This window comes from Sorex araneus, chromosome 9 (assembly GCF_027595985.1).
Source record: "Sorex araneus isolate mSorAra2 chromosome 9, mSorAra2.pri, whole genome shotgun sequence".
In the NCBI taxonomy this organism is placed as follows: domain Eukaryota; kingdom Metazoa; phylum Chordata; class Mammalia; order Eulipotyphla; family Soricidae; genus Sorex; species Sorex araneus.
The window spans coordinates 35,560,591-35,582,932 of record NC_073310.1 but is presented as its reverse complement, the minus strand read 5'-3'; the positions used below and the strand labels follow the sequence as shown (position 1 = coordinate 35,582,932).

Below are 22,342 nucleotides of genomic sequence, written 5' to 3'. Positions count from 1 at the left end.
TATCTACTGAGCTTAGGTATTAGTCTCATATTATGGTTCTTTATATCCCACAAATAAGTGCAATCATTCTATGTCTGTTCCTGTCCCTCTGACTCATTACACTCAGCATGATACTCCTCTAATCCATCAATTAATGAGAGGATTTCATGACTTCATTTTTCCCAGTGGCTGTATAGTGTTCCATTGTGTAAATGTATCATGGTTTCTTTATCCAGTCATCTGTTCTCAGGCACTCAGGTTGTTTCCAGATTCTGGCTATTGTGAACAGTGCTGCAGTCAACATAGAAGTTGATTCTGTAGTGTGTTTTTGGGCCCCTGGGATATATTCCCAGAAGTGGTATTATTGGGTCTTATGGAAGCTCATTTATAGCTTTCTAAGCAATGCAAATATTGTTTTCCAAAGAGGCTGGAGAGTCAACATTCTAATCAATAATGAAGGAGAATCGCATATTCCCCTCATTGCACCAGCACTAGTTGCTCTTCTTTTTGATGTGTGCCATTCTCTGTGGTGTGAGATGAAATCTTACTGTTACTTTGATTTGCATCTGCCTGGTGATTAGCAATGTAAAGCATTTATTCATGTGCCTTTTGGTCATTCAAATTTCTTCTTTGAGGAAGTTTCTGTTCATTTCTTCTACCCATTTTTGATGAGTTTATTTTTTTCTTGTAAAGTTCTACTAGTGCCTTATATATCTTGGATATTAAGTCCTTATCAAATTGTATTGGGTAAATAATTTTTCCCTTTCTGTGGCTGTCTTTGTATCTTGGTTACTGTTTTTTTTGAGGTACAGAAGCTTCTTAGTTTCATGTAGTTCAACTTGTCTACCTTTGCTTCTACTTACTTGGTCAGTGGTGTTTTATCTTTGAAGATACCTTTAGCTTTAATGTCATGGAGGGTTCTGCCAATATTTTCCTCCATGTACCTTATGGATTCAGGTGTGATACAAAGGTCTTTAATCCATTTTGATCTGACTTTCTTGCCTGGAATTGAAGAAAGGTCTGAGTTCATTTTTTGCATGTAGCTGCTTAGTTTTCAAACAAGTAGCACCACTTGTTTGAAGAGGCTTTCCTTGTTTCATTTTATATTTCTCTCTCCTTTATAAAAGATTAAGTGATCATATATTTGAGGATCAGTGTCAGCATATTCCATGTATTCCATTGATCTACTGGTCTTTAATTCCAATACCATGCTGTTTTAATTACCTTCACTTTGTACTACAGTTTTAAGTTGGGTAAAGTGATGCTTTGCATCTTCTTTCTTCCAAGAATTGCTTTAGATATTCATGGGGGGTTATTGCTCGTTATGAATTTCATGGTGCATTGATCTTTCGATATTGTTTTTTGGGATTCCACCTTGTTTATTTCTACTCTAAGTTTAATTATTTCCTTCCTCCTGCCTGCTTTGGGCTCTTTAGTTGGTCATTTTCCAAAACTTTAAGCTGTGAGCTAAAGTTTATCTAGTTCCATTCTTCCTTCCTGATGAACGCTTGCAAAGCTATAAACTTTCCTCTTCCAAAATTGCTTTTCCTAAATCCATAAGTTCTGGTAGCTTGTGTCCTCATTCTCATTTGTTTCCAGAAATTTATTGACTTCCTCTCTAGGCCCCTGGATGTTCAGTAGCAAGCTGTTGAACTTCCAGGTGTTTGGTTTGATTCTCTGTTTTTGTATGTGATTCACTTCTATTCTCAGTGCCTCAAGGTCTGAAAAGATACTTGATACAATTTCTATCCTCCTAATTTTACAGAGGTATCTTTATGTAGCCTAAAACATGTTGTCTATTGATGAAAAAGTCCCACGTGCACTTGACAAAAATGTGTATTCAGTCTTTGGGGAATGAAAAGATATATACATTTTTCCCTCAAATAGAATATTTCCTTGCTGAGCTTTAGTATAATTGATACATCAAGAGGTGACAAAGTGGCATTAAAATCTTCAACTACCAGTGTGTTGCTATCAATATGGTTCTTCAAATCGATTAGCAGTAGTTTTAGATATTTTGCTGGTCCTTCATTAAGTACCTATACATTTAGGACTGTGAGTTTTTCCTGAGGTACAGATACCTTGATCATTAAAAAATGACTATCTCTTATAACCTTTTTCAGCTTGAAGTCTATGTCATCTAATACTAGTATGGCCAACCCTGCTTTTATGAGGGGGTTGTTTGCTTGTTGGGTGTTGTGGTTTGCAATAGAGGTATTAAGTGGTCATCATGTTCAGCCTATAGTCTACTTTCAGCCAGCATCTCCTATTCAAAGATAAAGAATTGTTTTCCAGCCTTTGACTTTGAGTCTGTCTTCTTTGATGGTCCAAATGTGTTTCTTGCAGGCAGCAGAGGGTTGGGTTCAATTTTCTAATCCATTCCATTCTGCTACTCAGTGCCTCTTTATTGGTGCGCTTAGTCCTTTTTATTGGTTCAGTTAGTCCATCCATTATTGACATTGAGAGATTACTTTGGTGAGTTTTATGCCATCATTCTGAAGGACTTTGGTATACTTGTGAGGCTTTTTTTAAGTAGCCATTTAGTTCTTCTTGTAACAATGGTTTTGAGACTAAAATTCCTGAGTTGTTTATCTGTGAAGTCTCATATTGTTCCTTCATATATGAATGAGAGTCTGACTAGGTAAAGTATTCTTCTTGAGGTGTTCCATTTCATTGTGCTTTTTATTTTTTAAATATAGAACACTACATTAATTTTCATGCCATCCTTGAGCACAGGCCATACTACTCTTCTTGGTATCATTCTAATTTTAGTATATGTGCTGCCAAAGCCAGCACTCATATTGTGGTTTTGATTTTAATTTTTCTAATAGTTAAGAAATGCTGGACTATTTTCTAATAGAATGGGAGACTAACACCCAAGAATAGGAGAGATAAGTACCAGGAGGATTATTCCACAGTATACAAGCTAGCCTCACATGCTGGGGGAAAAGGCAGCTTAGAGAAGGGACCACCAAGTGAAGGGTACTAGGAGGGCCTGCTCAGAATAGGAGATGCTAGCTGAAAGTAGACTATAGAGTGAACATGATGGCCATTTAATATCTCTATTGCAAACCACAACACCCGAAAGGAGAGAGTGAGAGCAAAAGGAAATGCCCTGCACCTTGCAGAGGCAAGGTGGGGTGGAGGGGACGGGGTGGGGGTGGTGGGAGGCATGCTGGGACCATTGGTGGTGGAAAATGGGCATTGGTGGAGGAATGGGTACTCAATCATTGTATGACTGAAATGCAAGCACGAAAGGTTGTAAGTCTGTAATTATACCTCATGGTGACTCACTAATAAAAAAATTGTAAAAAAAAAATGTTGGACTATTTTCTTACATGTTTCAGTGGGGCTTCTGTATGTCTTTTTTGGAGAAGCATATATTCAGGACTTTTGACCATTTCCCCCCTAATTGAGTAGCTTTCTTTTTTGTTGGTAAGTTGTGTGGGCTTTATACATGCATTTGTGTTGTGAGTGGTGGTTTCTTCTCAATGTATAAACTTTTTAATTTTATGTAGCATGATTAATTTATTCTTTGGGATTGGGTATGAGAGCTTTGTAAGCAGACCTCAGGGACCCCAGGGGCGACTACTGGTGTTAGTAAACTGGTATGGGTAGTTCAATACCTAAAGACTTGGAACTACTCAGGCCATGTGCTGCTGGGGACCAGTAGGGCCAACCCAGCAGTGCTTGGGTGACATCTAAGCTATACCTAACAGTGCTTGGCAGCAGGTTTGACAGTAGTGCTTGAAATGGGGTGGAGGGGAATGTGGTACTAGGATTTAAACGTGGGTGAGGTATCTCCATGATCTACTATTTGTTTATTTTTCTATTGTTTCCCTTTCTAATGAAATTAAATTCCCAAGTACATCCCTATTTTGAGTATCAAGAGGTACTTATACCTGGAGTGGACTGGATAAAGTAGGTTTGGTTTGGTTTATGGTTTATGGTTAGGTTAGGTCAAAATAATGACCTTGCTTCATTTTTTTTTGCATGTGTTTATATAGTTTTCTTAACCCTATTTATTGAAGAGACTTCTTTTTGTTTTGTATTAGCTAGAATTTGATGTGATACGTGTATGGTTTTACTTCTGGGCTCTCTATTCTACTCCTTTTGACTTTGAACGTGCTTCCGATTTATATTATGTTGTTTGATTTACTATTGCTTGGTAATATACCTTAGAGAGGTAGAACAATGTCTTCATAATTTTTTATCTCAAAATATTTTGGCTCCTTTGGGCCCAATGTCTTTGGAATAGCCAAGCTGTGCACCTCAGAATTAGTAATGGGGATTGAGACGTGAATCCAAAGCACTGGGAAAGGGGAAAATAACTGTGTCCGATTGCTACTGCCATCCTGAAGGCCACAACCCCCACCACCAATGTGCCTGTGGGGGAGTTGGCAGTGTTGGAGCCTGTGCAGGATTATATTCCCACTTCTCACGCAGTCCTAAAACTTGCCAGGATCCCCTCTAGCCTGGTGCTCAGGAGGCACTTTGGCCAATATGGTTCTTACAGTTCTCTGGGTCAGCTTTCTGGGCACGCCCCTCACTACCACTGTAGCTGGTTCTGATGCTCCTGCGAGCCCCGTATTTAATAAATTCTTAAAAGGAATTTGCAAATTGTTCCAAATCACATTACTAAGGAAATTCAAATCAAAACTAGAATGAGATATTACCTAAACCCTATGAGAATGACATATTAATCTCAATATGGGCAGAAAGACACTCTGTAAATGGATGTGATTGCTATATAAAATGTTCAACAAAGTCATAGCTGACTCTTAAGAGTAACTGTTTTTACATATGGAACTTTTAATGCTTACAAATTCTAGAATAGTACTTTATTCGTTTAAAAGGTAAGCAACCTATGACTGATAGAGAAGGTTTAATGAACTACCCAACATGACCCAACCAATTGGAGACAAGCAAGGATTATAATTTAGGCCCGTAATCACAAATTTATATATTGGACTGTGTTTCTCGATTGAGTTTAATTTTGGGTTCACAGCTGGTGGTGCTCAGAGGATCATATGCAGTGTCAGGGATTGAATCAAGTTGGAGAGTATTAATGATAAACACTGGGAACTTCCATACTAAAGTTCTCTTTAGCCCCACAAGATTTGTTTTATAGATCCAACCACTCGTTATACAAATTTTCTTGACTCTTTCCTATCTTCTCTTTTTATGCATGGTTATTTTATCACCATTGTCATCATCTTCACCATCATTATTAGCATTTGAACAAAAATTCCATTGATGATTCATCAGTATACAAGTGAAGGCTGAACTCTGGGCATCAGAGATTGTCAAAACTAGAACCTGAAATTTTTCCTAAAAACCTAGAAGTCTTCCGATATTATTTTGACATGAGCCTAGAGAAAAGAAGTTCCCCCAAAGATACAAAATAGTTTAGCTGACAACTTATCAAACTACTACAAAGGCAACTTTCTGGGACCATATCAGACATCTATATTGTCAACTGTTTATGGGAGTGACTCTCAGAGGGCTGAATACATATTTTTCATATTAGAGGCCTGGAATAAATGCCTAACACCACTTAGTTCCCTGAGGATAACTGGGAGCAAACACTGAAAAGAATCTAAAGTAAACCTGAGAACTACTAAGAGAAGCCCAAAAACAAAATATTGGAAACCAGTCATCATTTCAAATCCCACATACATTTTATGTTTTTAGAATTCTATATAAGGGTTTTTAATGTTATCATTTGATACTACTTTTCTGAGGATCTTTAAGATAATTCTAAATAATTAGGCTGTATGTAATTAAAATTACCTAATATGTTTGGTATGACATGGCATTACTGATTTATCTGTCCAAAAGTTTACAGCTGACCCATAAGCTTGTAAATTAAAATTCTTAGCAGTGGTTCAGAGCAACAGACTCCGGGTGGGATCTGTAAAGAGGATCTATACACTGTCACTGAGACCTGCAGAAAACCACACACTATCCTCACATACCAAACACAGTGAAGAAACAGAGGAATTCACATGCATTAATAGATAGACAAAAGTTGAGGAAGGAATAAACAAGTACACAAGAGCTCTAACCTACCATGATGAAGTCTTTGAAGTAAAAGAGTAAATATATTCACTTAATTGAAGAAAATAGTATAAATGATAGAAAAAATGTAAAAAAGTAACTTCAATAAGAAATTATAAAGTAGATAGTAGATAAAATAAAAACACAGTAAATGGTCTTAGCATCAAAATAACAGAAGATGAGAGACAAATAGTGTACTTAAGAATGAGATCTATTTTTTAAAAAGGACAAAATAATCAAGAATAATGAAAGTAATATTAGAGATATATGGGAGAGCTCCAAGAGGAAATGAAAGAAAAAGGAGGCAGAGGTATTGGCGAAAGAAATTTCATCAATAACTCCTTTATTTTTATAGCTTCCTAAGATCAGTGGCCTAAAATCATCAATAAAAAAGCACAAAGTCACCAGATGGATTGGAAAAATGAACCCAATCTCTGTTGTTTAATGAACCCAATCTCTGCTGTTTACTAGAGATACATTTAAACTGTCATGATAAACAAAGGCTCATGGTAAAAAGCTGGAGAAGAACACAGATATAAGAAACAGCCTAAAAGTTCTGGGAAGGCAAAACTTATGTAAGACAAAAAGCTAATACAAAAATTGTAAGGCAAAGATGGATATTAAATATAATGATCAAGGGATCTATATACCCAAAACACCTTACACTCAACATATATGAACCAAATAAAGGAGCTTATGAATGCATAAAGCAACTACTAACAGGATTTTAGAAATATACTGACAGTAACACAATAGCACTGTAGCACTGTCCTCCCATTGTTATGGATTTGCTCAAGTGGGCACCAGTAACATCTCCATTGTGAGACTTGTTGTTACTGTTTTTGGCATATCAAATACACCATGGGTAGCTTGCCAGGCTCTGCCGTGTGGGCGGAATACTCTTGGTAGCTTGCCAGGCTCTCTGGGAGGGATAGAGGAATCGAACCTGGGTCGGCTGTATGCAAGGCAAATGCCCTACCTGCTGTGCTATCGCTCCAGTCCAACAGTAGTAACAGAAAAATTTTATCCTATCTGGTAATAGATTGACCAGATTGAAAAAAGCTAAAAGAGTAATCACAGCACAGCAAATAAGGTCTTGCACATGGCCAACCCAACTTTACTTACCGTAGATAATCTCCTGGGCTGTAGCAACTCCTCGGCAAGCTACCAAGAGTATCCTGCCTGCACAGCAGAGCCTGGAAAATTACCCGTGGTGTATTCAATATGCCAAAAACAGTAGCAAGTCTCACAATGGAGACATTATTGGTGCCCGCTCGAGCAAATTATATCAATAAGCACAAAAAAAGCATTTGAGAAAATAAAACACTACAAATAATCAGAACAGAAGGAATTTGTCTATATACAGTGCCTATATCACAAACCCTCAAATAACATGCTGTGCAATAGCAAAAACTGAAAGTTTTTTCTCTAAAATCAAACACAAGAAAAATATGCACATTCACTAATCTTATTCAACATAATAGTGAAAGTCCTAGTTATATCAACTAGGCAAAAAGGGAAATTAAGGGAAGAAAATTGGTAAAGAAGTCAAAACTGGGGCTAGAGCAATAGCACAGCAGGTAGGGTGTTTGCCTTGCATGCGGCCTACCTGGGTTCGATTCCCAGCATCCCATATGGTCCCCTGAGCACTGCCAAGAGTGATTCCTGAGTGCTAAAGCCAGGAGTAACCTCTGAGCACTGCCAGTGTGACCCAAAAAGCCAAAAAAAAGTGAAAACTATTGAAAATGACATAAAATTATACATGAAAAATCATAAAGATTCTACAAAAAAATCTTCCTACAAATAAAACTATGATAAAAGTATATAGTAAGAGAGCAAGCATCTGAGCTGTCACCACATGGTTCCTTTAGCGTCCTGGGTGCAACTCCAGAGGTCCCTAAGCACCCCTGGAGTGCCCAGGAAATTGACACTGTGGTGCCTGGGCAGCTCCACATACTCAAATCCTTCATTGAACCTAAGCCTAGTTAGCAAAGACTCATCCGGAGGGGTCCTGAAGCCTCTTGAGCACCACTTGGAAAGTCCACAAAAAGGAAAGAAAAAGAGTACAAATAATCAATGAAACTAAAGTCTGCTCCTTTCAGAAGTTCAGTACAATTGATAAATTTATAGCCATACATCTAAGTAAAAGTACAAGCCACAAAATGCAAATAACTCTGTGATATATAATACTAAAGATTTCAGTAAAATATAAGAATTACTGAGGGACTATTACTAACAGACTCAACAGTTAAGATAAAATGGGCTCTTTTTGTATTAAAACTAGTAAATACCATTCGAAGAAGAAATAAATAACCTAAACATTGTTATCTTAATTGAAGAGCAGGAGTTTCTACCAGTTTTCTATCAGAAAAAATGCACATCAGTCTTCTACCAAAGAAAAATCCAGCTTGGCCCCACCATAAATAAATTTTGCCAACTGCTGAGAAATAAATAATAACAAAACAACTGTATAAGAAATCTTTCCGGAGTTTAAAAGGAAAACTACCAAATTTGTCCCATGGTGTCAACATTTACTCTCTTTCCAAAACCAAACACTTAATGATGAAAATAATTAAGTTCAATGAAGGATTTGAGTATTTGACATGCTTAAGAGAAAATTACAGCAAAAACTTCATTAATAAATATATATTTCACATCTATTCATGCAAAGGAAAGTTTAGGAGTCTGCAACAGCCATAAATTCTATAGCAAATAATGCTCTAATTCTCTTCTTTAAGTTTCTTATAAAACGGCAATAGATCTCAATTGCCATTAAGATATATTGGCATTAATTTAATATAAAATGGCAATAGATCTCAGCTGCCATTTATCAATTAAATTTAAAAATAAACTAAATTGGAAAATGCATGATAGGGCTGAAATGATAGTATAATGGGTAGAGAGCATGCCTTGTGCATGATCAATCAGGGTTGGATCACCAACACTTTATGTGGTCCCTCAAGCCCCACCAGGAGTGATCCCTGAGTACAGTACAGTGCCAGGAGTAAACCCTGAGTATTGCTGGGTGTGGTCCCCCCACGAGAAAGGATCATTTGTTACAGTTTTTATTCTCCATTGGTCTCATTCCCCTGACTCCTAAAGAGCCTTCAATCATTGGGAAAGAAGAGTAAGGAGAGGCTGCTAAAATCTCAGGGCTTGGAGGAATGGAGATGTTACTGGTGCCTGCTCGAGTAAATCAATGAACAACAGGATGACAGTGATAGAGTGATATTTTCCATGACTTCTAAATCCCGATGGCACTTATGAGATTTCTGTTCAAGGAAGTTCTATTTTCACTAGATTAATAATAATACTATTCTTATAGCAAACCAGTAACTACTTTGCTTTTCATGACATGAAGATTTATTGCTTGACCAGACATTAGCTACTTTTCTACTTTTGGGTGTCTGTTACTTAAATTTAATGTATTAGTTCTTATATCTTGCCAAGATCTAAAAGGCCTACTAGCATAAAGGGCAATGGCTCAAAAAATCAATTTTTATTTTTCATAATATTGTTAATTTATTATTTATAAGATTTTCCATTGATGTTACTACAGGTACATTGGTTTGTAAAATTACACATGTAAAAAATGTGAGCACCTTTCACTGTTGGTGGAAATGCCGACTGGTCCAGCCTTTCTGGAAAACAATATGGACCGTCCTTCAAAAACTAGAAATTGAGCTTCCATATGACCCCGCAATACCACTTCTGGGAATATACCCCGAGTATGCAAAAAACAGAGTATAAATGATATCTGTACCTATATATTCATTGCAGCACTGTTCACAATAACCCAAATCTGGAAAAAACCCGAATGCCCTAAAATAGATGACTGGTACAAGAAACTTTGGCACATCTACACAATGGAATACTATGCAGATGTTAGGAAAGATGAAGTCATGAAATTTGCTTATAAATGGATAGACATGGAGAGTATCATGCTAAGTGAAATGAGTCCGAAAGAGAGGGACAGACATAGAAGGACTGCACTCATTTGTGGAGTATAGAATAACATCACATGAGGCTGACACCCAAGGACAATAGACACAAGGGCCAGGAGGATTGCCCCATAGCTAGAAGACTGCTTCATGAGCGGAGGAGAGAAGAAAGAATGGAATGGAGAAGGGATAACTAGGAAAATTATGGCTGGAGGAATCAGTCAGGATGGGAGATGCGTGCCCAAAGTAGATAATGGACCAAACATGATGACCTCTCAGTGTCTGTGTTGCAAGCCATAATGCTCAAAAGTAGAGAGAGGGTATGGGGAATATTGTCTTCCATGGAGGCACGGGGAGGGTGGGAAAGGGAGGATATACCGGGGATATTGGTGGTGGGGAATGTGCACTGGTGGAGGGATGGGTGTCTGAATCATTGTGTGATTATAACCCAAACATGAAAGCTTGTAACTATCTCATGGTGATTCAATAAAATTTAAAAAAATAAATAAATAATTTTTTTTTTTTTTGGTTTTTGGGTCACACCTGGCGATGCACAGGGGTTACTCCTGGCTCTGCACTCAGGAATCACCCCCGGCGGTGCTCAGGGGACCATATGGGATGCTGGGATTTGAACCCGGGTCGGCCGCGTGCAAGGCAAACGCCCTACCCGCTATGCTATCACTCCAGCCCCAATAAAATTTTTTAAATGTGAGCATTATAAGTTCAAATTACTTTAAGAGTCTACATAGTACAGGGGGAATCTTTTTCAAACTAGCAGGTCAGAAGACTGGGGTTGGCAGATGAAAACTGAAGATACTGGTGGTCAGAAATGTACCCAGTTAAGGGATGGGTAGTAGAACCCATCTTTGAAACCCGATCATGAACAACTTTGCAACTATGTATTTCATGGTGGTTTAATAAAATATTAATTTTAAATCAAGATACCACTAAGCATGGGGACCTATTTCTTAATATACTCTCCATTTATATAATATTCTTAAAAATAAGAATATTTATGCTTATTTATTAATATAAGAATATTCATTCTCAGAGAGTCTCTTGCCCGCACACCTGGCTGTCTTCCCCTTCCTCAGAGGGGATGGGCTCCAGCTTCCCTCCCTGCCCCGAGAAGAGCTCCCGGCGAATGAAGACCACCAGAACCTAGCCACAGCCATGCTCAATGCCCCTATTCACATGTTCAGACAGGACTCACGCATGAAGGTACTGGCAGAGGAACCCAGGTGTGTAATCCCATCAATGGCCAACATCCAGAGACTTAAAAGCAAGCTCCCAGAAGCACGCAGCCACTTTGCAGCTACGCAATATTTTATAATTTACTTCTTCCTCTGGGAGAAACTTGCAAGCTACTAAGAGTCCCTGCCCACATGGGACAGCCTTGCAAGCTTCCCATGCTGTATTCATATGCTAAAGCCAGTAACAAGCTAGATCTCATTCCCCTGACCCTGAAAGAGCCTCCAATGTGACATTGTTGGGAAGACCGAGTGGAGAGAGGCTTCTAAAATCTCAGGGATAGGACAAATGGAGAGGTTACTGAGCCCACTTGAGAAATTGATGATCAATGGGATTTCGTGATCGTGATCGTGATTCTTAGAAATGAAGAATAAATGACTACTACTGCTTTCTCTAATACTGTTTTTTATTATTATATGATAGTGTCTAACAACTAAAAAGACTATTTATGAACAAGTGATTTTGAAGGCTTAAATTAGACTGACCAAGGGCTTAAAGTCTAAGTTACACAAGGAAAACAGAAATTGTTATCAATGAGTTTACCTAAAGGTGAGCTTCTTTAGTAATTGGAAAGTGATTCTCAAGTAGTTCAGAATAAATGATGTAACAGTTATATTCAGACTACCTGGTCAGTTAAGTCTTCCCTTCTAATCCCTCCTTCTACTCTATTGTTCTGAGCAGCATATTAAAGATTAACTCACAAGTTATCTGAGAATGGGGAGATTCATTCAGAGCTAAGAAAATCCAAGAGAAAACACAGATGCCAGGCAGTGGTCAGCAGTCAGCCCCTCCTATAAAATCTACAGATATATTCCTGTACTCATCCATCCATCATCTCTAGATATGCAGATAGTAATTGCCAAGGACATAAGTGGGCAGACAACTCAAAAGCCAAGTAGAGAATAGTTTTTGGAAGGAATATTCAGAGATTATGAAGGATATTTGAGTAGAGATCATCATTTAGTTCATTATCATTTTCTGGGTAAGAAAACTGCTGAGAATAGTGTGCTGTGACCTAGCTGTATGCTTAGCTGGTGATTGAATAACTATAGAGCAGGAAAAAAAAGAATCTGCTAAAGGCAAAGGCAAATTAGAGGTATTCTTAGATAGTAGCCATATTCTAATTTAGGGCAAACTCCCCTGGCACATCTCACTGGAGGTGACAGGAAGACCCATACGAAAAATAAACTTTTTCTTACTTTACTTTGGACCTACTCATGGCATTAGAAAAGAGAAGCAAGATGTATCTGATTTCATTTAAGAACATGTAGAGAGCACTTTAATTTCTTTTATGCTCTAGGCTAACCACTGAGACTAGGTGTTGTGCTAATGGAGATCTCTGCTCGTAAGGTCCTCATATTTGAGGTCTGTGGCTGTGCCCATTCTGGGGAAGAAGGGGCACAATGGACAACAAAGTATTCTCTGATATGATATGGCATAATGGAGATATGTGGAGATGTTTTTGACCATGATTATGATTCATTTCACAGACTTCCGTCTGACCCAGTCAGTTCTGGTGCCACATAGTATCCCTTCCATGTATGCCTAATTCCTGAAATAGGGAATTAAAGACTTCTTCTGTACTGATCATACAGGGAAACGAGTTGAGCTGTTGGTTTTTGTTTGAAGGAGGTGTCTTACCACAGGCTCTTACGGACCATGCCAAACTCAGGACCTTAGACATGTAAGTTATGTACTCCACCACTAAGCTGAATGACATTTTTGTCTCTGAAATGACTTATTCTCAATATTAGCAATAAATGATAACTAAATATCATCCAACTATTACACTTACATAATCCCTGAGCTCTCACCTCCATTATATATGAAACAAACTGTCAACAAATTCCCTGTCAGTTTTTAGTAAACTGAAGACGATTTTGATAACATAATTCTACACTCTAAAGTTGAAAAGGTTTTGAATTGTTCAATCTATGTAAGTACAAGTTCCTTCAACTTAGTATGATTTATTTATTTTAAAGCAGCTGGTTAAGCTTATTTTATTTTTATTTTTTTAATCAATATTATTTGCTTCCTGTTTCATCCAGTTAAGGAGAAAAACACTGCTGACAAAACTCAATATCTATTTTGTTTCATTTATTTTTATTTCTTTAGAAAGGTACATACTGTAGTTTTTGGAGCTTACTCTGGTTGTGTGAATAGGAATCACTCTTGTTTATGCTCAGGAGACCAAAGCACTGTTGGAGGATCAAACTGAGGTTGGCCACATGCATGGAAGTGCCTGAATCCCCATACTGTCTCTCTGGCCCAAAAATCTCTCTTTTAAACTGATTAAATAATAAAGTAAAGTCAGAAATTCATGGGGTACAGCTAAGAGAATAAAACACCAAAATTAATTTTTAGTATTCCCAACATTTAGTATTGAAACAGGAACACATGTATGAATCTCACTATTTAATGAGTCCACACTACTTTGAAAGTTCTTAATGATATGGAAACACATTTGATAAACATAATCATATCTTGAATCGCCACTACTAAACACTTATCTCGATAGACCATTTCCATCTTATTTCTTTCCTAATACCTTTTGGTTTTTTTTATGCCCCTCCTTGTTTTCTTCTTTCTTTTCTCTTTGAACTTCCACCCCATCCCCTACCAACTTTTTTTGCTTTAGCACTTCACTGTTTCTCAAATATGGCACAGTTGTTGATGTCCTTCACATCTCCAATGGTCCTCCAAGATCCCAATCTGCTGTTTACGGCTTCCAATGCCCTATCTCAGATGTTTGTGTGATTTTCCTCACAAAAAAACACCATCCTTTAGCATAATGGCAAAGGCTTTGCAGGAGCACATATAATATCTCAAGACAATTGGTAAAATAATGTGACTTTACATTAGAGACAAGAAAAGTCAGTAGTCACAGAAGGGGAAGAAAGACAGACTGGAGCTATAATATAATGGATAGGGCGCCTGTCTTAATGTGGTTGACCTAGGTTCGATCCCTGGTACTACATATGGTCCCCTGAGACTGCTAGTCGTGATCCCTGAGTGCAGAGCCGGAGCACCCTGAGCTGGGCTGAGTGTAACAAAGAAAAACAAAATAGGGCGAAGAGGAGATTAAACATTTTAGCAAACATTTTAAATCATAATTTTAAAAGCCAGAATCTTACTAAATTAATATTGTAGGAATAACATACTTACTGCCTTGTCATTGTAAATCACCTTTTTTGGGGGAGGGGCAGTGTAGGGAATTGAACCCAGAGATTCACAAGGTTAGTAATCATTTTACAAAATGATTGAATACTCCAGTGTTGTTGGGGGTTGAGGGCCACTCTTGGTGATGTCCAAGGACCACCTGGGTCACACCCAGCAAGGTAGGGAGTTTTCCTGGACTTGAGGTTTCAAACATGCAGGGCATAAGCTCCACCCCATTGGGCTATTTTCTTAGTTCTGGCATCCTTTTTGAGACTCAGATAAAGATATACATATATCACTTCCACACACTGGCAAAATGGAGCTTTGTATTTCTGAACAGAGTATGTAGAATAACCCAATGAAACCACCACAAGAGACAGAGCAGTCACTTTCTACAAGGAAAGTGTCTGTTTACTGTGGGTTCAGAATGATGGGGAGCTAATCTGTATGAGGCACATCATAAATCTTTCCTAGTTCAGTCTTTAAAAGCTATTGTTCTTCAATTCCTTGTGCTTTCCTACCACACTATGGGTGTGTGTGTGTGTGTGTGAGAGAGAGAGAGAGAGAGAGAGAAAGAAAGAGAGAGAGAGAGAGAGAGAGAGAGAGAAAGAGAGAGAAAGAGAGAGAGAGAAACACAGAGAGAGACACAGAGAGAGTGTACATAGTCTCAGGCAGTGCTCAGGGCTTACTGCTGGCTCTGTGCTCAGAGATCACTCTTTGCAGTATGGGGCGTCGAGGCAGGGCAGACCATATGTGAATGTCAGGATCAAACCATGGTTGGCTGCATGCAAGGCAAGTACTCTACCTGCTATACCCCAGCCAATCATACCAAATTTTCATCACTTCTTCAGAAGCAAAACAATTTTTCCAAGATACAGATTGAATTGGAAAGAGGAAAAAGGACAAATGTGGAGCTGTAGTAATAGCACAGCAGGTAGGGCATTTGCCTCGCACACGGCCAACCTGGGTTTAATTTCCAGCATCCCATATGGTCCCCTGAGCACCACCACGAGTAATTCCTGAGTGCATGAGCCAGTAATAACTCCTGTGCATCACCGGATGTGACCCAAAAAAGCAAAAAAAAAAAAAAAGACATGCTTTACATGTTCTTTTTTTCTTTCCTCATTCATTAGAAAGGATGACTGGAATCTACTTCCTTATCAAGGTTCCATATACAGATATAGAAATAATTTTAAAAATGAGGTTTTACAGTTCATAATGCCACTTTGTGTATAAAACTCTTTCATTCCCTAATTTTACCCTTCCTAATCTCCTTCTTTGGGTAAATTTGACCATACAGTTTGCCCATATTATGCATTTTGAGGCTTTTCCCACCAGATTTTCAAACATTTAAATCAGGCTAAAATCTTTTTAGAACTTTTCTAAGCAAATACAGCATAAAATTTTCACTTTAAAAATTTTGTTTGTTTTGGGGTCACACATGGCTTATTCCTGGCTCTGCACTGAGGAATTCCTTCTGGCTATGCTCAGGAGACCATACAGAATGCTAAGAATTGAATCCATGTCAGCCAAATGCCCTATACGCTATAACATCTTTCTGGCCCCAAGATTTGCACTTCTATCTCAGATGCCACTGTGCAAAAACACATCAATTGTGTTCTCTGTCCAAATGTAAAGGTGCTCCATCATTCTTCTTTGAAGAGACATGGCTCATACCACAGTATCCCACTTTGTAAAAGGTACAAGTGGTACTTCAAGGTCACCAAGTCAAGGATTTCATAGCTACTTGCTTCACAGAACAGAGTTCAATACTTCAACAGTAAGCATAACTTACTATCACAATGTCCCGCCATTCAGTCTCAGCTCAGGAAACATATATTCTGGATGCTAGAGACATGACTCTAATCTCAGAACAATCTTAGGAAGTTTAGTTTTTTGGGAAGTGCAGCTCCAGAGGGAAGATTGGTTACTTTCTTAATCAATTAATAACTAAAATCACCAACTCAACAGAACAATCAAAAAGTGGCCAAGGTTTAGAATAAACATTTCTCTAAGTAAGTGATTAGTAACCACATGAAAATATATTACAGAGCACATGACTTCAGAGAAAAAGAAATTAAAACTGCAGAGTGATACCACTTCACACTCATAGACTGGCCAATACATGAAAAATGCAAAGATATACGTTAACAAAGATGTAGAGAAGCCATCCTTATGAATTGCTGGGGGGGATGTAAAAGGATTCAAGGTGGAAAATTATATGGTTCCTCAAAATATAAGTACAGAATCTTCATAGGACTAGAGATTCACTCCTCATTAACTAATAAAATGGTTAAAAAAAGTATATGTTGGATATACATGTTCAGTTGATTACATATGTATAATGAAATATTACTAGTCTTAGGCATTTTGACACATTACAGTGGGTAAACCTTAAAAATATTATATGAAATAATGTTAACACAAAAGAACAACTACTTTATGAGTCTACTTGAGGTATCTAAAGTACACATTTCATCAACACATAATATAGAATGTGTACTTTACAGGATGAGAGAGGGGATGTGGAGTTATTATTTAATTGGTACAGAGGTATGATTTTGTAAATTAAGAAAGGGTTCCATGGATGGATGGTGGTATTGGTTACTTAATACCACTGAAATGTAAATTTGGGGTCTGGGAAGATCATACAGTCATTAGAGTCGGTGTTACTGACCCAAATTCTATCTGCAGCACTATATGATGCTTCTAGCACTAGGTATAGTCCTAGAGGCCTCTGAGCACTACTGGGGGTAACCCTGGGGGTCCCTGACACCTGGGCATCTGATAAACATCCTTAGGACTAACATCCTTAGTATTAAACTGTTGGTCTGGTTAGTTTCACCAGGAGTGGCCCCCACGCTCTCTGAGCATTGCTTGAAAGGCTTATTGTTTTAATTAACTATAATAAATAATATTTTGAAAGATTATCTTAACAGCCTGGGTTCCTCTGTCGGTCCTTTCATGCGAGAGGCTTGTCCGAACATGTGAGAGTGGCCTTGAGCTGGGTTCCGGAGGTCTTCAACTGTCAAGGCTCTGCTAGGGGCAGGGAGGGAAATGCAACCCGTCCCCTCCAAAGGTGAAGACAGCCAGGCGCGGGGGTGGGGGGGGGGGGAAGAGACTCTGTCTCTTCCAGGAGCTTAATCTTATAGTCTCTGGATGTTGACCGTTGGTGGGATTACATGATGCCGGGGGCAGTTTGTGGGTGTGGCTGCCAAGCTACTGGAAAATGGGGGGTCTGGGTGGAGAAGGAAATACTTTTTTCCACTATTTATGAATAATTAAATTAAATTCTGCAATTAAATATCGAGCATGTTTGATGTATAATTTGATGATGCTTTGCAGCCGCGAGATATCTAATAGCTTTGTTCTTCCTCTTAGAGAACCTGACAATCTACCAAGGGTCTATTGCCAGCACAGGAGAACCTTGCTGGCTCCCCATGGAGTATTCATATCCCAAATACAGTAAAAGATATATACATACCTCTCGCAGAAGAGTATCCCACCCACAGGGCCTATCCCACCCACAGGGCCGAGCCTGGCAAGCTACCCATGGTGTATTTGATATGCTAAAAACAGTAACATTGGTCTCATTCCCCTGACCCTGAAAGAGCCTCTAATTCTTGGGAAAGAGTAAGGAGAGGCTGCTAAAATCTCAGGGCTGAGTGTCATAGAGACATTAATGGTGCCTGCTCGAGTAAATCGACGAACAACGGGATGACAGTGATACAGTGATACAGTGATCTTAACAGCTCATGAGTTTGGACTTTATCATCTTTTCTATTTAGGTCTCTCATTAAATATGCCAAAACTTTCTTCTTGATCCCTGACTACATCTCATCTCACTTGGGTTTACCTCATTAGGAACATTTCTTCCACTTCTTACAACACTTCCCAGCTGTAAATGGCACTTACTTCTGCCTAGAAAATAAGCCTATGATGCCTAGAATAAGTTGGGATCTACCAGACACGTGATTTCTCATCTCTTACCTTTCAGAAAGAGATGAGTAATGTACTTATCTGAATGTACCTGACTTTAACTCCTATAAATCTTAGCTCCTTCCCCTAAACTCAAGAGATTATGTAAATAAACCTATGTGTATAGGTTTGAGGGTACAGTGGGTAAGGGGAGTACAACCAACTATTGCTAAACTATCAGATCCCAAGGTAAAAGGGAAGATTTGCTCCAACAAATTTAATACTATGCAAATCTTGACCTTAACAAGTATTATACTGTACAGGAAAAATGCTATCAATGTATAACAGTTGTCTGAGATCAAATAGAAGATTTAATGTTTCAAATTTTCTTAGCTAATCTTGCAGTTTCTGATAGAATTTATTTCTTTTTATACCTTTTTATATTCAGTGGTTCTTAAGGCTTTTTCCTGGCTTTGAACTTAGGCAGTCTTGACAAGTTTAGGGGATTTTATGTGGTGACACATATCAAGATCAAACCTGGGTCAGCTGTTTGCAAGGCAAACAAACCCAACCCACTGTACTATATGCTTCAGCCTTCCCCCCCACTTCCTTACTCCCTCCCTATCCCCCTCCTCTTTTTTCTTTCTTTCTTCTCTCTTAGCATTATTCCTCACATGAACCCTCTATGTTTTTTTACCCAGCCTCCAATCAAGAACTACAGACCTGTTTTTCCAATATAAAAATGCATCAAGGACCCTCTCTCAAGTCAGAACACTTTAACCTTAAGGCAATAGAGGGGCTAGAGCAATAGCATGGAGGCTAGGGCATTTGCCTTGCATGCAGCCGACCTGGGTTTGTATTCCCAGCATCCCCTTTGGTCCCCTGAGCACTGCCAGGGGTAATTCCTGAGTGCAGAGCCAGGAATAATCCCTGAGCATTGAGGGGTGTGACCCAAAAAGCAATAAAAGAAAAAAAAGTGATAGAAATTTCACCTTAAAGGGTAATTTTTTAAAAATAAAAAAACACAAAGCATTATACACAGCTGAATTGAATATTGATTCATAGAAATTAAGCTTGAAACAAATATATTCTTGAAATGTTGATTTTTAGGTACTTGATGTTCTTGAAAACTTAAATTGTATAGATTCTAATCTCTCTATTAAAACTTCAAAACACTGAAGTGAAATTCATCAGTTATACAGTTGGGGTGGGGGGCGGGGTGTATACCTGGGATTTTGGTGGTGGAATATGGGCACTGGTGAAGGGATGGTGTTTGAATATAGTATAACTGAGACATAAACCTGAGAATTTTGTAACTTTCCACATGGTGATAAAATAAAAAATAATAATAATAATAAAAAAACTTCAAAACACTAAAGAAATAGAAAAAAATGCCTTAGAAAATAAAAAATAATTTCATACAATTGGACTGGTAGAATCAACTATCCAAATGACCATCCTACATAAACTACTACATAGATTCAAAGCAATCCCTAATAAAATTCAGATGACATCCTCCAAGGACTTAGAAAAGTCCATAATAAAGTTATGACCCTGAATAGTCAAAATCATACTAAAAAATTAGAAACTTGGGGGTATCTCATTACCTAGCTTTAAATTATAGTGTAAAACCAGTGATCAAAATAGCATGGTATTGGAATAAAGACAGACTCTTGACCAAAGGATCAGAATAGAATATCCAAGGACAAATCCCGCTATATCCAGTTAGTTACTTTTTGACAAAGAGGTTGAAAGCATGAAATAAAGTAATAAAAGTATCTTCAATAAATGGTGCAGACAAAACTGGATAATGATGTGTAAAAAATTAAAGCTGGATCAGTATCTCACACCTTACACAAAAGTGAATTTAAAGTAGAACAAAAACATTGATTTCAGACCAGAATCTATGAAATACATGGAGGAAAATGTAGGCAGAGCCCTCCAAGCTCTGGACCTCCAAGGTGTCTTCAATGATATAATGCCCCCAGCAAAGGCGACAAAATAAATAAATGGGACTATTTCAAGTTAAAGTTCAGATGAGCCTCACGCATGAAGGGACTGGCAGAGGAACCGGGGCTGAGATCTCCAAGCCTGCTCGGATTAGGACTGGGCCTTCTCCAGCCAGACCCCCCATTTTCCAGGAGCTTGGCAGCCACACCCACAAACTTCCCCCGGCGTTGTGTAATCCCATCAACGGCCAACATCCAGAGACTACAAGACCAAGCTCCCAGAAGAGAGCAACACAGAGTCTCTTGCTCTCCGCGCCTGGCTGTCTTCACCAGGGCCCTTCGGAGGGGACGGGTTGCCTTTCCCTCCCCGCCCCAAGCAGAGCCTTGACAGTTGAAGACCTCCAGGACCCAGCTATAGCCATGCTCAAGGCCACTCTTTACATGTTCAGATGAGCCTCACGCATGAAAGGACTGGCAGAGGAACCCAGGTGTGCAGGACCCGGGGCTGAGATCTCCAACCCTGTTTGGATTGGGCCTGGGCCTTCTCCACCCATACCCCCCATTTTCTAGTAGTTTAGCAGCCACACCCACAAACTGCCCCTGGTGCCATGTAATCCCACCAACGGCCAACATTCAGAGACTATAAAACCAAGCTCCTGGAAGCGGGCGGCCACAAAGCAGTCTTGTTCTAATAGCTTTGTTATAATAGATTCTAACATCTAATAGCCTTGTTCTCCCTCTTGAAGAATCTGACAAGCTACCAAGGTTCTATTGCCCGCATAGGAGAGCCTTGCAAGCTCCCCATGGCGTATTTGATATGCCAAAACCAGTAACAATAGGTCTCATTCTCCTGACATTGCAAGAGCCTCCAATCTTTGGGAAAGATGAGTAAGGAGAGGCTGCTAAAATCTCAGTGCTGAGTGTAATAGAGACATTACTGGTGCCCGCTCAAGTAAATCGACGAACAATGGGATGACAGTGATACAGTGATCAAATTAAAGTGCTTTTGGATGGCAAAAAAAAAAAACATGAGCTAAAAAAAAAAGACATAACTAAACATGAGAAAATATTTGCAGTCAACACATTAGATGAATGATTGATATCCACGATATACAAAGTACTCAAAAAAGATCAACAATAACAACAAAAAATTTAAAACCCCATCAAATAATAGGCAGAGGAAATAAACAAGGACTTCTATGAGGAACAACAGATGGCCAGTAGGCACATGAAAAAATGCTCTGCCTCACTTATTATTAGGGAAATCCAAATCAATACAACAATGAGATATCATCTCATACCAGTGAGAATGGCACATATAAAAAGAAATATTGGGAACTGAATGCTGAAGGGAAGTAAAGGACTATACATGACAACCTTTCAGTACTTGTATTACAAACCATAATGCCCAAAAGAGGAGAGTGTGGGTGGAAAGAGGGAGAGAGAGAAAGGGGTAGAGAGAGAGAAGAAAGGTATCTGCCATAGAAGCAGGCTGGAGGGTGTGTAGAGGAAAACTGGGGATATTGGTGGTGGGAAATGTACACAGGTGGAGGGACAGGTGTTGGAACATTGTATGACTGAAACTTAATCATGAAAAACTTTGTAACTGTGTATTTCATGATGATTCCATTAAAAATAAAAAATCAGGGGCTGGAGTGACAGCATAGCAGGTAGGGCGTTTGCCTTGCATGCGGCCGACCCGGGTTCAAATCCCAGCATCCCATATGGTCCCCCGAGCACCGCCAGGAGTAATTCCTGAGTGCAGAGCCAGGAGTAACCCCTGTGCATCGCCGGGTGTGACCCAAAAATAAATAAATAAATAAATAAATAAATAAATAAATAAATAAATTTTAAAAAGCACGGTAGCACTGCAGCACTGTCATCCCATTGTTCATCAATTTGCTCGAGCAGGCACCAGTAACGTCTCCATTGTGAGACTTGTTGTTACTCTTTTTGGCATATCGAATACGCCAAGGGTAGCTTGCCAGGCTCTGCCGTGTGGGCGGGATACTCTCGGTAGCTTGCCGGGCTCTCCGAGAGGGACGGAGGAGTTTGTCTTTAAGCAGATTCATCTTTTCATCAATT

At 38.9% G+C, this 22,342-nt stretch overlaps 1 protein-coding gene and 1 non-coding gene across 2 annotated transcripts in view; both read right to left on the bottom strand.

Moving 5' to 3' along the window:
- The window catches only part of PLD5 (phospholipase D family member 5), a 393,721-nt gene that overhangs the window by 224,507 nt on the left and 146,872 nt on the right, over positions 1-22,342 (bottom strand). The gene's annotated exons all lie outside the window — the stretch shown is intronic.
- On the bottom strand, positions 2,669-2,775 carry LOC129398983 (U6 spliceosomal RNA). The gene has a single exon (XR_008626839.1). It is a non-coding gene; the product is annotated as a U6 spliceosomal RNA (small nuclear RNA).